Raw genomic sequence first — 18,633 nt, forward strand, 5'->3', positions numbered from 1 at the left:
ATATTTAGGGGCTTACAAGATAATTAATTATTCATCTTTTACTTTGTTAATTTGATCTTAATCCCAATTTCAATCTTTTACTTTCTAGGACTTTATTAGACCAATTAGGATTGTCTCCCTTATTATTTTATTTTTACTCTATTCTTCTATAAATATTGAATATCATTATCATTATTTTGTGATCAATTCTTTCTCCAACGTACATAATTAAGTATTTTTATAAATAAAATAACATATTCATTGCATCATCTTATTTTCAACAAGAAAGTACACTACATCAAATATTTAATGTAAAGGCAAAATTTTCCTATTAAAAAGATCAAATTTTCAAATATGTCTATTAAAGGGATTAAACTTTTATTTTTTATTAAAAAGACAAAACTTTTACTATTTTCTATGGAAGATAAAAAACTAATTACTTTATTTTTAAACAAACAATCCTAACTGTGTTTGTTTGGTAAAATCAATGGAAATTATTGAAAATTTGTCCTTTCTATAAAAAGAATATAAAAGTTTCACTTCTTTAATTAAAGAAAAAAAGTTCAATCCTTTTGACTAAAAAAAAAAATCAAATTTGGTCTCTTCTATAAAAAAATTTTACAATACAATAATAATGGAAGTTGTGTGAACTCTAACACCATATAGTGAACATTAGTTAATATTTCAATTACAATAAAACTATGTGTATAAATTTGAATACAAATAATGATATATCCTCATAAAATTAAGTAATTTTGAATTAAAAATAAAATATCATACAATCATTTGGTAATATATCATTATTTGTACTCAAATTTATATTCATCAGTTCTATTCATAATGCTACTCTCACAATTAAAATTGATTAATTAATTAATGGATGTCATATTTATATGCATAATTTTGCTTTAAAATAAAACGTAAGCGACCTAATATGGTTGAACATTATATTTTATATATATATATATATATATATATATATATATATATATAAATTAATTAAGGCTAAATGACTGTTTTGACCCCATGTTTGATGCATTAATAATTTCATCAGTTAACTTTTAAAAATTTTAAAGTTAATAAAATTTAATAAAAAAATAGTAAAATAAATTTAAATGTAAAACTTCTTTTTAAACGTATAAAAAAGTTGTTTATTTTTACCAAACCTGCCAAATTTGGGCAGCTGAAAATTGTTATAATGCTCGGCGGAAAATGAAATAGTTAAGGTCAAAGGAGTTATTTCCACCCAGAGTTTCATGTTTTCTTACAATTTTACTTGTTAAGTTTCTTAAAATTTTATTTATTAAATTTTGAAAACCTAAAATTTTACCTATTAGCAGTTTAAATTGACGAAAATAGCTAGTGGGAAGGGTAATAAAGGAAAACCGCTTCTTTGCTTCTTCTTTGTAAAACGCTTTTCGTTTATTAAAATGAAGCATTTAATATTCCTTTTAATAAACATTAGTTTATTAAAATGAAGCAAAAAAGGAAGGCTTTTTTACATTATTTCGTTTTTCCATGACACGTGGCATGATGTTTTACATCCTGCGATATTTTGGTGCGTTGAGCAAAATGAATTGGCAAGTCATGGGAGGAACGTTGGCGTGAAAGATGACATCTTCGTACAAATTAATTAATTTTTTATGATATAAATTTTAATTTTTATACTTATAAATTTAATTTATATCAAAGCATAAGTTAAATATCGAGTGTAATATTTAAAATTTTTTTTTTAATATAAATAAAAATATATTCAATCAAAAAATTGATTAAATTAAGGGAAAATGACTATTTCCCATCATTTTCTAAGTCTATCTCAAACTGATATTCACGAGAGATGAAAAACCTTTTCTCCCACCTATGACCAAACTGTTATCTAATTTCTCAGTTAGAGACAGGGGCAAAATCGATATTTTACTGTTTATATTAAAAAATTATAAAATTTATCATTTTTCACCCTCCTTAGTTTTAGAAACTAACATTTCATCTTTAACCAAAGTTTTTAAACTTTGAAAACTAACATTTTCACCCCCAAACCTAGGGTTTCCATATTTTTCAAAACGCAGCCGTCCCCCATAACTTCAAAAATAGCAATTTCACCCCCATTCTTCAACTTCATCTTCCGACATCTTCTCCGGCATCGTCATCAGCCTCCTCCTTCTCTTGATACGACGACGGTGGTGCGATGAAGAGATCTTCATCTCCTTGTCGCACGGTGCAACGAAGAGGTCTCTTCGTCGCATGATGTGACGAAGAGACAATGATCTCTTCGTCACTCCACCCAAACGACGAAGGATGACACTTCGTCGTCTTTCGTCGTGTCGTCCTAACGCCACAATGAAGGACGATGAAGCGTCATCCTTCGTTTGTTCTTCTAGATCTGGACGACGCCTCGTCATCCAGATCTGGATGATGAAGGATCATCCTTCGTCGTCTTTTGTAGTCAGAGATGCAAGATCGGTGGAATGCGTCGGCCGTCGGTGGTAGCCAAAGAAGGAAGCAAACCCTAGGGGTAAAATTAAACTTTTTAAACTTTGAAGATGGGTTGAGTTGTTAATTTTTAAAACCTGAAGAGGGGAAATAATGAAATTTTAAAGTTTTAAAGTTTTAAACAATAAAATATCGATTTTGCCCCTGTCCCTAACTGAGAAATTAGATGACAATTTGGTTATGGGTGGGAGAAAGGGTTTTTCATCTTTTATAGATATAGGTTTGAGATACGCTTACAAAATGGGTGGGAAACAGTCCTTTTCCCAATTTTTTATTCCTAAAGTTGTGAAACGATTGGTGAACTGTTTACAATGACGGCTAAGGCGATAACTGCAAAAACACAAACAACATTATTTAATGGCATTAAATTATTTAATTAGAGCATATCTAGTTAGTTTATATTGAATTATTTAATTAATACATTAAATTAATAATTTAAATTTAAAGGTTTTTTAGTCATTTATCTGAAAATGGTAAAATGGTTAATTAAATTAAAAGATATTTTGATCATTTTACCGGATATAAGATAAAACAGTCATTTAAATCTTATATCAAGAGAAAGTGTTTGAGTTAATGATTGAAGGGAAGGGTGAGATTTCTAATTTTAAAAATTTATATTTATACATAATTTATGTACAAATTCAAATTTATGTTCATACATGAATTACTAATATCATCCTATATTGACAAAGTAATCATTTCAACCATTAACAATTAATGGATGAGATGAGAGGTCTCTATTCTTAATTCCTTTCATGAAGAATAATTTTCATTTAAGAATCAAGTTAATCATTGGAAACAAATACATTAATTATATGATTAATAATTTGTAAACCCTAATTAATGCACACAAAACTCTAATAAAAAGTAATATTTCCTAAATAAAATCTGATTTTAATTATACTGACCTTTTCCTTTGGCTTCACCGTCACCTTCCATAGAGAGAGACGGAGAAGGAGGGAGAATAATTGCACAAAGCATGCAACTTGATACAAATGTGGAAGGGGCCACATTGTCTTTGCAATTTTGGTTTTAAATTGCGTCTGACTCATTCAGTCAGTCAGTCAGTCAGTCAGTAAGTTCTCTCCAATCTCTCCCCATGTGAATCCCACCAACCCTGACAAATAATTTCTCTTTTATATTTCCCATTAATTCATATTTTATTTATTTATTATTTTATGGTAATTATTTCAATCCCAATTAATTATCTAAAATCACATGTTAATAGTAGTTTTCATTATTTGATTATATTTAATTATAAAATTTCTGATTAAATATTATTTTATTTTTAATTTAAAATTATTTAATTATATGATAATATATATTCAAATTATATATAAAAAATATATACATATAGTTTTATTGATTTAAAAAAATTTGTTCAACTTAATCTAATATATTAATATTTCATTTTAATGTCCATAAATTAAACTGATTAAGAGGCGTCATGAGAATTTCCAAACGTAAATTTTCCGTAACTTGTTTAGCACGAGTTTTGACTAATTGGAGCAGCTCCAATTCATCATATATAGATTTCTTGATTCTATAATAAATATGTTAGAATTTACATTAAACGTAAATGGGTAATTAATTAAAAATATTTGAAATTGATTACTATGACAGAGTTTATATATATATATATATATATATATGATCAAAAGATTATAACTGGACGAAATCATCTATTTTTATAAAATTTCTTTGACCATGTCAAAACTCACATACATCTCACAAATAGAGCATTTTATCTCACATGCCAACTTTTTGCTGTCAAATTTGACTTTTTTTTTTAATTTGTCATAAAAAAATATGAAAAAATGTTCATAAATCATTTATGATGTAGAGATTTAGGAGAAACCATAAATGTAACGTTTCAAGCTTTCCAGTTCTAATAATTTTTTTTCTTTTGCAAAAATGAATGAAATGATTTTGCTTTTGCCGAGTTTTGTGAATGATTTTATGATTGAATGCGGTTAAAATCAATTAACAGTGAAGTTGGGAATGAAAACAATTAACAGTGAACTTGTATAATTAATCTCATCTATGTTTAGGATTCACCCTGTATTGACACTAAATTGCTAGAGACTTAGAGCATCCCCCATAATTACTAATATCATAACCATGAATCAAGTTTTTGAGTGACGGATCAAACTATATTAAAAAAATCATGTATATAACTTTATTTTTATGTTTATTTTGTATGTTATTGTGGATATCAGAGTATATTATCAAATCCTCGATAATATCACTCACATGTGAATGTCCTCATAAATAATATATGATTATAAAAATAATTTTTAAATTTTGAAAACACTAAAACTATAATATCTTTTTTTTTAATAGGGCTACCCTACTTTGGCAACAGCCGTCGCAAGCCCTTTGTCTACGGTCTATCAGGCTCATAAAAAGTATACTGAAAGGTAGTATGTTGGAAGCAATTGATTTGAAAATAGTCCCCCATGGTGGCTTAGGTGGTAAAGAGTGTGACTCCGAGCTGGAGAGTTTAGATTTAGGGAAATTTTAAAAAATGGCCAAAATGCCCTCCCATTAAGCAAAAATGCCCAAAATCACTATTTCCAAGCCAAAATGCCCAAAATCACTATTCTCAAACAAAAAATGCCTATGACTTTTTTTAAAATACCAAAATTACCCTTCCCCTTATATTTATATAACTCTCCTCACTCACTATGGGGTTAAATGTAATTTTAGATAAATATAGGGGGTTTTTGGATATTTTACATTGTAAAGGCATTTTGATATTTATTTATTTATTTCAAACTTTTTCTAAAATGTCAAAATTACCCATCCCCTCATTTATATAACTCTCCTTACTCACTATAGGGGTTAAATGTAATTTTAGATAAATATAGGGGGTTTTTGGATATTTTACATTGTAAAGGCATTTTGATATTTATTTATTTATTTCAAACTTTTTCTAAAATGTCAAAATTACCCTTCCCCTCATTTATATAAACCCTCCTCACTCATTTTATTTACACACACTTTTCATATCACTCAAACACTCACTCTCACTTTCATTTTTTTTCAACATCAATTAGTAAGGATTCGTTCGGACGAAAGAAGTTCGTATTTTTGAATTCAATTCGAAAAAATACTATTTATCGAAAAAAGATATTTATGCCAATCTTAGCATAAAATTTAATTTTATTTGTTAAGTCTAGTTTTTATGTCATAATATGGGGGTTAAATACAATGTTTGACAAGTATGGGGGGTTAAAGAATTTAAGGTAAATATGGGGGGTTTTTGGATATTTTACATTGTAAAGGCATTTTCATATTTATTTATTTATTTCATTACTTTTTCTAAAATATCAAAATTACCCTTCCCCTCATCTATATAAACCCTTCTCACTCATTTTATTTACACACACTTCTCATATCACTCAAACACTCACTCTCACTTTCATTTTTTTTTCAACATCAATTAGTAAGGATTCGTTCAGACAAAAGAAGTTCGTATTTCTGAATTCGACTCAAAAAAATACTATTCATCGAAAAAAGGTATTTATGCCAATCATAGCCTAAAACTTAATTTTATTTGTTAAGTCTAGTTTTTATGTCATAATATGGGGGTTAAATGCAATGTTTGACAATATTATTTAAAAAATGAAATCAAATACGATACATATCCATATATAACCACAAAGAAAGTATATCATACACATATGCACATACAATAAATATATACATCTAAACATAAAAATAACGATAAATATACATCCGTGAGCTACTTGATACAATGAAAATACAACTGCGTCACTAATCGTCGACGCATAGTGATAGACGACTCTCGGGGAAAAACGTAGCTCCGTGACAACGCCAAACACTCAAAAAATCGTAACATAAACACGCCACAGTCATCGGAGCCCAATCCTTGCTGAGGGACATCCGACGCTCGATGCAAAGTGAGGGGATCACGTCGTGGAGTCCTTCCAGAAGCTGTCCAAAAACTCATCGCCTCTAATAACGCGGGAATAAAGGTCATGTACGGTCGCATGCGCTGCTCCAAAGTCCCTATATTCCCTGAATATGAAACCTCTGAATTGTATACCGTAATAGATCACTCACGGAAATCTATAACTCCGACGACCCAATGTGCGTTCTCGAAGTTTATAGGGATGAAAACCTTTAAACAATGAGATATTTTAGTTACTTATCATTGTCGTTAATCAATTGAATGTAATAGACATATATATAAACTCTACCTGATCGACCATCCCCCATGGTTTGTACAACAATCCCGGGGTGTACACTACATCAACCATCCTCGTGAAGAGCCCCGAAAACTCAAACTCGTCAATCGGTGTGGTCTGCCAACTCTTCCAGGCCATCTCAATATGGCCTCCAAAGAATGTGTGGGCAGTCGTCCATCGCTGTGAGATAGTCGACTGGTGATCGTCCTGCTGCCGACGTAATAAAGCCAAAAAAGAATCCACATGCTAAAATGATATAAACAAGTTCACGTGTTAGTTATTAATAAATATATCTAGCTATTTACCAAATTATATAGTATAGACAACTCACATCGTCGGTCAACCACTCGCGTAACTCTACAACAAGCCTCCAGAAGCTGTCCTTCGACTTCGATCCTATGAAGTACACATCATGTGTGTCAGAAGCCGCAGCTCTGGTATACCATGTGAGGAAAGATTCCTCACGGTCTGGCGCAGAGGATGGAATTGTCCTGAGTTATCGTTTCGCCCTCCCTCTGAGTGGATTTGTATACGGGGTGCGAACCAGTGGACCCTTCCAGACGATCCGACCACGTGCTGTACGAACCAACTGCATGTTACAAAAAAATATTAATTCCTTATTTCATTCAACAAAAACATACACATTATTCGATTTATGTTACCTTCTCTATGTATGCTGGAGGAGGTTTAACTGGAGAATCCTGAGAAGCGATCAAGTCAACAACGCGTGCTCCATCGACAGACTGCATAATTATATATTAAAACATCTTAGTGACATATATTTATCAATTATATTTATTTAGTAATTATAATTGACAAACCTCAATGTGAACGGTCTCAAAAACATCCTCTTGGAAGTTCTCCTCCTGTGAACTAATATCCACAAGCTTTTTGGTCGAGCTCGGGATATCAACAAGTAACCAGAGTCGCTCGTCCTAAAAAAGAGACAAAACATCATTTTAAAAAATATATAATATTAAAGACAAATTGATCAATGATATTTCTTAAATCCCCATAACCTGAACTTCCGGGGAAGGTGTTCGGAGATAACCCTCGATCGATGATATGTCAATGTCGAGTCCCTATATGCATCAAAAGGAAAAAATGGTTAATGATATTTAATATAAAATATCATATGAACAATAATTTTCATGCCTCCAGTGGACGATCTAAAGCGATAGGAGATCCGATTGGTAAACCCTCCTCATGACGAAGACCCTATACAAATATATACCATGAATTAATCGATAACAAAATAGTATTAAAAATTAAGTTATAATGATAAGTGACATACCTCATATCGGATCGGTGAAGTCACCGAAGGGTCAACCGGTGTCCCATCCTGTCGACTACCCTAAGATAATAGTAACATTAAATCTATTCAGTGACATTTTATATATAACGATATTGTAATATAATAACAACATTGGGGCATTAAATATAAATTTGAAATTATATACGTACCTCATGTGACTGATAGGATGGTATTGCGGTATCAATGGGGGAGGTCGTCCCAATAACGTCGTCCCTCTCCTGTACGAATGTAATAATAGTTGTCAGAATAATTACACTGTAGACATTTTATATAAGTAATAAATTAGAAGTAGTTTTACAACCTCAGCGACGGGGGCTGGATATGTACGCGTGACGATGTCCTCCAAACGAGTCATACGATCCTCTAATCGAGTCATCTAGGAAGAAATATCGTCACGTAATCGAGACATCTGAGAAGAGATATCGTCACGAAAACTCGATATCTCACGTAAAATCGTAGCACCCCAGTGCGCTAATGTAGCATCTGATGTAGAAATACGGGGTGATACGAATGGGGGACACTGCTCGTGGGCATGATAGGTAGTGCGGTCCTCCACTCCAGGGTGCTCCTCCACGCTAGGGTGGTCCTCCACTGTAGGATGGTCTGTTGTCCGTGGGCTATGAACAACAGGGGAACATATAGGCTGCTCCATAACAGGAGGCTAAATAGGCTCCTCATATGTCTCAGAAGTCTCGACGGGTACATCTGAAGGTCCTGAGGATGGATAAGCCCTGTCTCTAGTCACGATCAGAACCGAAGAAGATGAGGAGGAATCAACATCGGGTGAACCAGTGTACTCACGAATCTCAGCGTACCACGGTAAACCCTCCTTGATCAATGATGGACGAAGAGGGAATGTGACATCCTCCTAATGATGAAGATATATAAGTCAAAATAATTGTAACACATAATGAATTAATCGACTTATTAATTAAATAGTACATACCGGATCACCAGTAAAAATACGACCGATATGAGTCCAACCAGGGACGTCTCGCGTACGCCACCTAAACATCCGTGGGGACGAATAGGGATGGACAAGGTCAATCCAATCGTATAACGTCTCTAGAGTCTCATATATCCAGTACTGTAATACATTCATTTACGATGTAAATAAATCAATTTATATTTTTGTCAATTAATAAATATAAATAATAATATAAAACTTACCTGAAATGCGAAAGGAAATCCGTAAAGGTCGTATTTATGGATTTCAGGCATTCATCCGGAACATACTCTCTCACTCGCCTGTGACATAGAATCGTATGTCATCTGCCACACAGCAATGCCCTAGGGGTAGGAATTGAACCCGTCCAAATGATCAACTAACTGAAAGTAATCCGTAGACACCTTCTTTCGTTGATCATTCCCCAACAAAACAATGTGAAGAATATACAACAAGGCCATCTTAACAGCGTCAATATCGTCATCCCCCCATGGCTTTGACAAGAAAACACGCTCTAAGTCGTGATAGTGCACCGTCGAAAAACCTCGAAAGTATGTATCCCTGATCCTACGACCGGATAAGCGAGGTATATAGGAAGAAACATCAGTCCGTCGACTAAACAAAAGACCTGTCACCAGCGCAAACTCAAACGGGCTAAATCTCACATCAATCCCACTAACCCTAAACCAAAACTCGTCTCTGGCAGAAGGTCAATATAGCTATCGGAGTAGAAAAGCATGAACCAACATCCCGGAGAATTTGGTTTCGGGTAAACGAAGGAGATCCCGAAACATGTCCTCTCAAATAGTCGTAGCTGATCTGCGGTCAATGTAGAAGTAACCCGAGATAATGCGGCACGTTGTGCACGACATATCGTATCTGCCCGGAAGTGTCTGGACTCGTCGGGGAATCGCAGCTCACTGTCAACCCGTCTCCTTTTGCGAGAAATATCCTGTAACAATATAAAAAACTTGTTAGACATTCATAAAAACAAATATGTAAACAAATGTATTCGTGGGAAAACATAAAAAGATGAAAAATACCAAATAATCAAAAAGGAAATGACAAAACTTAAAAAACAAGAATTAAGTGTCTGTTAACAATGAAATTCGAATAAATGAAATTAAAATTCGAATTCTACACGTTCAACTACCCTACAATGTTAAGAAACGAAAAATCGATAGAAAATCTATCAAATACGAGTCGATATAGCCAAAAAAGGTGAAATTCAGAAAAATTGTAATGAAATTTGATTTCTATAGAATGTTAACAATCGAAAAATCGACGATAAATAAGAAAATATGAGTTGATATATCCAGAAAAACTGAAAATCGAATTCTAAAAGTTGAAAAACCCTAGAATGGCAACAATAAAAAAATCCTTCAGAAATTTGAAAAATACTAGCCAAAATCTCGCAAAACGATGAAATTCGAAAAAACGGAACTGAAATTCGAATTCTAAAAGTTGAAAAATCCTAAAATGGAAACAATCGAAAAATCTTTCAAAAAGTTATAATATATGAGTCGAAATCTCGTAAAACGGTGAAATTTGAAAAAACGGAAATAGAATTCGAGTTCTAAAAGTTGAAAAACCCTAGAATGGTAGCAATTAAAAATTCCTTCGAAAATCTAAAAAATACGAGTTGAAATCTCGTAAAACGATAAAATTCGAAAAAGAAAACTGAAAATCGAATTCTAAAAGTTGAAATACCCTAGAATGACAACAATTAAAAAATCCTTCAGAAATCTAAAAAATACGAGTTAAAATCTCATAAAACGGGAAAATTTGAAAAAACGAAACTAAAATTCGAATTCTAAAAGTTGAAAAACCCTAAAGTGGCAACAATAAAAAAATCCTTCAAAAATCTAAAAGATATGAGTCAGAATCTCGTAAAACGGTGAAATTCGAAAAAACGGAAATGAAATTCGAATTCTAAAAGTTGAAAAACCCTAGAATGACAACAATTGAAAAATCCTTCGAAAATCTAAAAAATACGAGTTGAAATCTCGTAAAACGGGAAAATTCGAAAAAATGAAACTAAAATTTGAATTCTAAAAGTTGAAAAACCCTAGAGTGGCAACAATCGAAAAATCTTTCAAAAATCTGAAAAATATGAGTCAGAATCTCGTAAAACGGTGAAATTCAAAAAAACGGTAATGGAATTCGAATTCTAAAAGTTGAAAAACCTTAGAATGGCAACAATCAAAAAATCCTTCGAAAATCTGGAAAATACGAGTCGAAATCTCAGAAAACAGTGAAATTCGAAAAAACGAAATTGAAATTCGAATTCTAAAATTTGAAAAACCCTAGAATAGCAACAATCGAAAAATCCTTCGAAAATTTGAAAAATACTAGTCAAAATCTCGCAAAACGGTGAAATTCGAAAAAATGGAACTGAAATTCAAATTCTAAAAGTTGAAAAATCCTAGAACGGCAACAATCGAAAAATCCATCAAAAAGCTAGAATATATGAGTCGAAATTTCGTAAAACGGTGAAATTCAAAAAAATGGAAATGAATTCGAGTTCTAAAAGTTGAAAAACCCTAGAATGACAACAATCGAAAATTCCTTCGAAAATCTAAAAAATACGAGTCGAAATCTCGTAAAACGGTAAAATTCGAAAAAGGAAACTGAAAATCGAATTCTAAAAGTTGAAAAACGCTAGATTGGGAACAATCAAAAAATCCTTCGAAAATTTGAATAATAAGAGTCAAAATCTCGCAAAATGATGAAATTCGAAAAGACGGAACTGAAATTCGAATTCTAAAACTTGAAAAACCCTAAAACAGACAAAACGGATATAAAATTCGAAAACTACATGATTAGAAACCCTAGATAAGAAAATTCTCAATTTACTCCCTCATGAAAACTCCTATTCTAAACAGATCCACTGTTATATGACAAATATCAGAAAACCCGCTTTGTTCTAAGGAATCTACACGGCGTCCCAATATTTTAAAAAAGCTAATTTACACCCCTAAAAAAGCCAATCACTGCTGAACGTGGGATGAACGCACTTGACGTGGGAAATATTGTTCCCACGTCGGACTGCCGCACTCTTCGGCAGCCATTTTCTGCCAAAATTTGGTTGTTTTGGCCTCCAATTTCCACATAAAACAAATCTACACGTTGTATAACATAAAACCCCTCAATCAATTCAACCAAAACAACCAAGAATCGAAATATTTTAAGCATTGTTCAACATCGAAACCCTAAAATTTCAAGGCGCAAAATCTCAATCAAATCTCAATAATATGAGCAATAACTTGATTCAAATAATATTACGGGAGATATATTAACCTTATTTGCCATTTGCGAATGCCGGAAAGCAAGAAAATTGGCGGAAATATGCTCGGCCGTGAGATGAACATGGTGCCGTGAAAAGTTTTGATTTTTCTTTGAAATGCACAGTAAAATCGCGAAATTTACAGTGGGAAATAAGTCATTTGGCTGTGTTTATATAAGGGGCATTTTCGTTATTTCGCCAAACTCACATTGACGTGACAAATTGCAAAAAAACCCGACGTGGGCTAAGGATCTCCCACGACGCCCAATACTTTAAAAAAGCTAATTTACCCCCCAAAAAAACGGTCAAAGTCTTCTGAACGTGGGATGCACCTGCTTGACGTGGGAAACACTATTCCCACGTCGGACTGCCGATCTCTTCGGCAGCCATTTTCGACCACATTTTGGTCGTTTCGGCCTCCGATTTTTACGAAAATCAAATCTACACGTTGTATAACACAAAAGCCCTCAATCAATTCAACGAAAACAACCAAGAATCAAAACATTTTAAGCATTATTCAAACCGTAAACCCTAAAATTTCAAACCCAAAAATCTCAATCAAATCTCAATAATATGAGCAATAACTTGATCCAAACAAGATCACGAGAGATATACTAATCTTCTTTGCCATTTTCGGTTACCGGAAAGCAAGAAAATTGGCCGAAATGACGTTCGCCGTGGGATTGCCGTAGGAGGTGGGGTTTTCTTTGAATTACACAGTGAAAATTTGCTGTGTTTATATATGGAGGCAGTTTCGTCATTTCACAAAACCTGGGCATTTTTGCTTAAACCTGAATTTTTTGGGCAATTTTGCTTAGACCCCTTTAATTTTGCCTATTTTTAATAATTTCCCTTAGATTTAAGTCCTCGGTGGCATGGTTCTGCCCAGATTCTTCATTATAAAGGAAAAAATTCAATTGAAAATGGTACACACATGAAAGTCTATGAATTGAAATGAAAGAGTAATATAAATGGGTTTTAAAAGATAAAATTATGTGTACATATTTTTAATATATATTTTATGTATGTAGATGATGTGTCATCACATAAATGAATGATTTTAGATTAAAAATAAAGTAATATCCAATCATATGGTGATACATTTCTGTGTATTCAAATTGTATAATAAAAGTGTGCACATATAATATTACTAAAAAAAATGAATTGAAAATAGTAGGCACATGAAAGTCTATAAATTGAAATGAAAAAGTAATATAAACAGGTAGAGCTGGATTCAAAGAAGACTTAGTTCAACATCAGTTCATCTGATTTAACTTTAAAATCAAAAAATTCAGATCAAATTTAACGAGTGGATACTGTCTAAATGGGTAGAGTTAGATTTGAATTAGTTTAGTGCGAACAAGACTCAAGTTCAAAATCAGTTTGTTTGATTTAAATTCAGATCAAATTATTTCTTGCATTCAAATGGAGTACTCCAACTATGAATTCAATCAACAGTCCACTTGCTGCGTGCTCTAGAAAACATAATATTGAGGGAGAGCACTTCATTCACTTATAAAATTGAAAAAAGAAAACAAGAAGAAAATACAGAACATGAATAAGTTTACTCTAAATCAGGGTTTTAATCTATCAACTTGTATCTCACTGAAAAAATTGCAAAATTAATCATAAAATTCAGTGACAGTAAATTTTTTAAAGAATAAAAAATTAAAAGGTATTTTATTGAATTTTAAAAAAAAAATACCACAATATATGCTTAAATGACCTGACCAAAGTGGCACTGTGCATGTCTCTACTTGATAATCATCTGACGTGTAAACGTAAGAGTAACATTATCTTCCAAGTATTCGTTCGTTTGGCATGCAGGCCTTCTCTGAGATGCTGCTTTCCTGCAACATTTACCTTCTCGGCAACTGATTCAATTTTGTATAAATTAAATAAGACCAATCTGCCCTAATCCACAATATTTATGCATAAATTATAAAATATTGCCTTAAAACTTTAGAATTATAAGAATACTTGAAACGTTTTGCAATTCAAAAATTTGAGCTTTAAGCTGAAATCCTTTCGTCTGCTGGTCCTGAAGTCTTGAACTCCATTCAAGGACCAACCATAGAATCGTTTGAAAGAGAAAGAGTAGAAAACCAGAGAACAAAAAACGCAGAACAAGCCAAACAAAATAACAAGCACAAAAAAAGCTCACTCAAATTTCAGTCCATGCATAAAAGATTCAAGAACAGCCTACATTTACTGCTCTGTTGCCACAGCCCTCTCTGAAAAAGGTTCAAGAACAGGATAGCTTTTCGTCTCCAGAAGTTCAAGAGATGTGACACTGGAGATTTTTGCACTCTCTGATTCTGCAGAAAAGACGTGAGCTTTCATGTTACAGAGGTCTCATAACTCCTCAAGAACTGCTTCTTACATAAAAGATTAATTCTTAATGGAACTTAAGCGAACATATGTTTCAGTAATTGCAAATTTTGGATTTCCTTAATTACATTTTTATGCTAAAAAATCCTTTGAGATTAAAACTCCGAATCTTTGAATCCACTTATTGAAAGTCTTTGAGAGAGGTGGGTTTGTGCAACCCGATCTAAGTAGTGTCTTACACTACAAAAAAATAGTCTTTAGCAACGGAAATAGCAAGAGGATGGATATCTGGCTGTGATAAATACTATTTTAATGATTTTAACAATTAATTATTTATTCCCTCATTGAAATAAAATAAAATAACTTTTAACAATGGACTTGTAAATTTCTCACTAAAAAACTGGCAAACGTATCGTTATTGGTAGGGTTGGACTCAAATCGAGTTAGTTCAATCTTATAAATTGATTCAATTCGATTTGATTATATTTAAATTTGTTTAACTCAAATTTAAGTTGAGCTCAAACCCCAAGTTTATTTCAAACAATCGAGCTGAACTCAAACTAAAAGGAGTTTAACTTGGTTCAACTCAAGAGTTAGAAGATGGCTTGATTCTGTTCAAATTTTGTTTATGACTCGATTCAAGTTATATCAAGTAATTCTCAAAACAATATTGTTTTATCCATGATTGGAAAAACAATGTCATTTTTTAATGAACTACGGAGTAAAACCACAAATTTAAATCACAGATTCGAGCTATGAACTCAAGTCAAACATGAATCGAACCATTTTTATTTGAATTAAACTCGATCTATTTTAATTTTGGGTCAATGATCTAGAGCCAAACTCAAATCATATTATTTTGCTTTATAAACAAACTTGAACTAGGAGATGTTCAGGTTTAGCTTGGTTCATACCTTATGTTATTGGTTTATGCTTCAAAACGATGTCGTTTGGTACTGCTCTGAACATCATCTATTTTGATTTAAAATTAAAAAAAATAAAAATAAAGTGTGAATACAAAAACAAAATATCATTTTCAAGGTCCATAACATTTCTCCAATCAACTATCCAGTTTCCACTTTCCAGCTCCAATCCAGTCTCTCCCAACCCAAAGCATTATATTGAAAGAATCGGAAATCATGATTATTTCCCGAAATCATTCCCTGCAATCCTCAGATTTCCTTTCAAGATGTTGATTGCGAAGAATATTTGCAATGACTAGTTTACAATCCAAAAGATATTATTTCTCGTTATCTACCTTATTTCCTTATTATTATTATTTTTAAACCTTTGTAATGAGTATAGTCTGTATGTTCATATTCTTGTATATATATTGTACTATTCTCATGGAAACAGATACAAAGAAAAAAATATATATATCATTCTTTTCATTTTTTTTAATAGTATTAGAGCAGTGTTAAACTATTTCGACAAGGAAACTGTTTAATCGTAGCTGCAAAGAATTATGGCATCCACGAGCAAGGTCGGAAAAGCTCCCCATGATCAATTGAGCAATTCAGATAGGCCAAGAGATCAACTAGTCACGCATTTGCTCAAGGGAACCAACTATTCAACATGGAGAAGAGTTGTTACGAATGCACCCATATCTAGGCAGAAGATGGTCTTCGTTGATGGAAGGCTTCCTAAACTAGTGAAAGGAGATCTAGATGAGGAAGACTAGATTATCCTTAATTCCATGGTGATGTCTTGGATACTTAATTCCTTGAATGGAGCACTACATGACAATGTCATATATCATGATACAGCTCAAGCAAAATGGACAGAATTGGAAGAAAGATTTTCTCAAAGTAGTTGTCAAAGGATTCAAGAAATTAAGAGAGAATTGAGCAATACCCGACAAAGAGACATGAGCATCTCTGCATATTATACAAAGATGAAGAATTTATGGGAGCACTTAGGCTCTTTTTCTAAGCCTCACAAGGTTGAATGCAAGGGGTGCACACGCAGTGTAGCTACAAAAGAAAACGAGGAAGAAAGGCTTATTCATTTAGGATTGAACGAGACATATGACATCATTAGATCGAACCTTCTTTGCAAGGACCCTCTACCAAGTCTTCCGAATGCCTATTCGCTTCTACATTTCACAACCAAAAAGGTGAAGATCAAGGAAAAAGGCTTAAATGTGACCACTGTCAAAAGATTGGACACGTAAAAGAAAATTGTTTCAAGTTGGTGGGTTATCCACCTAATTGGCAAGGAAAGAAGAAAGAAAAGCATGTAACTAATGCAGTCGCAATAGAGGAGAAGGAGTTAGTTCACATGACCTTCTCACAAGAACAATAAATTCAACTTTTGGCTTTATTAGCAAAAGAAAATAATGTAAACTTCATTGGTAACTCTAAAACTAAATGGATTCTTGATAGTGGTGAATTCGATCATATAGTTTGTGATGCATCATATCAATCTCATACAAAATTGGTTTTTCCTGTTAAAGTAACTTTGCCAAATGGACATAAATTTAAAGTACATTTAGTTGGGGATGCAGATATAACTAAAGTAATAACTCTAAAAGATGCTTTATGTTTGTTGGGAAGAAAGCAATCAAACTAACAAGACCAAAATCAAACTTTCACCTTCTTCATTAAACTATGTAGCAACAAATTATCAACCAAAATATAATTGCTCAAATAAACCAATCCATTATATCCAAAATAATGGTACACAATTTTTAGTCTACGGATGGGTGCACAATCCTCTAAATCAACAAAACATGCAATAACACAACTGCAAAAAAATTAAAAAAATATCATAGAAAACCTTGTAAGCCTATATCTCACGTTACACGCATAAAGAACAAATCTCCACCATCCAAATTATATCACCATACATGCCTAAAATGTTGTCGAAATTTGAAAGCAATCCAACGATAAACAAAATAGAAAAAGAAGTTTTTCTAAGAATTGTTTAAATAGAACTGCAACACATAATCAACCATGTTTCAACATAGATAATAGGTTACTTGAAAAACAAAATGTGATCTCCACTGTTAGAATAAAGAACAATAAGTCTTCTACCAACAACTAAAAATCAGAGTAATTCAATGGTGAAATTAAAAAACTAGGAAAATCTCTTATAAACGCCCACTGAAGATCCAAAACAGTGTTTTTCTCTTTTTTTTCTCTCATATTTTCAGATTTTTGTCTGTTATGAATATATATATGTCTACTGAACTTTATTTTGCTCTAATTTATGAATATAGTGGGTTAGACTTTTAACACGAAACAAATGGGGTTTTCTCCATATAGAAAGAGATCCAAAAGCCCAACCATGTTTACCAAATTTTAATTGCAATTTAATCTTTGTTGGTAAACTAACAAAGGATTTGAATTGTTCGGTTTTATTTCTACCCAATAAGTGTGTGATACAAGACCTTGCAACCAGTAAAATTGTAGGAGAAGGAATCCTCAAGGAAGGGTTTTATCATTTAAATAAGGAGGCCTAAGTTAGTGTAGCAAAAACTACTCAAAAAGCTGAACTTTTCCATCGAAGATTAGGAGATATTTCTTTTTCAAAAATGCAAGCTTCTTTTGATATTTTTGTTTCAACTAAATAATTAGGGCTTTGTAATGTGTGTCACCAGGCAAAACAATGTCAAACTAAGTTTCTAATTAGTAATAACCAAGTTAAAGAAAATTTTGAACTTATTCATATTGATATATGGGATCCATAACATACGCAAACACATGATGGTTATTCTTTTTTTTTTAATGCTTGTTAATGATTTTTCAAGGGCAACGTGGGTATATCTCATGAAGAATAGGGCTAAAGCACCAACATTGTTTAGACACTTTGTAAAATGATCCAAACTTGGTTTGAAAAACAAGTGAAAGTCATTAGATTAGATAATACCACAAAACTAGTTCTAAGTAATTTTAGAAAATTTGTCCTCAGTGAAGGAATACTACACCAAACATCATGTCTGCACACTCCATAACAATATGAGGTAGTTGAAAGAAAACACAAACACCTCCTTGAGGTCACATGAGCCCTGAAGTTTCAATCCAACGTACCACTTTAGGTAAGTATATTCTAACTGCTACTTTCCTAATAA

The 18,633-nt window shown here is 32.4% G+C and overlaps 1 protein-coding gene across 3 annotated transcripts in view; it reads right to left on the minus strand.

Moving 5' to 3' along the window:
• Positions 1-18,633, minus strand: part of LOC123217986 (putative disease resistance RPP13-like protein 1) — a 93,532-nt gene that overhangs the window by 22,239 nt on the left and 52,660 nt on the right. The gene's annotated exons all lie outside the window — the stretch shown is intronic.

Source organism: Mangifera indica, chromosome 6 (genome assembly GCF_011075055.1).
Source record: "Mangifera indica cultivar Alphonso chromosome 6, CATAS_Mindica_2.1, whole genome shotgun sequence".
In the NCBI taxonomy this organism is placed as follows: Eukaryota; Viridiplantae; Streptophyta; class Magnoliopsida; order Sapindales; family Anacardiaceae; genus Mangifera; species Mangifera indica.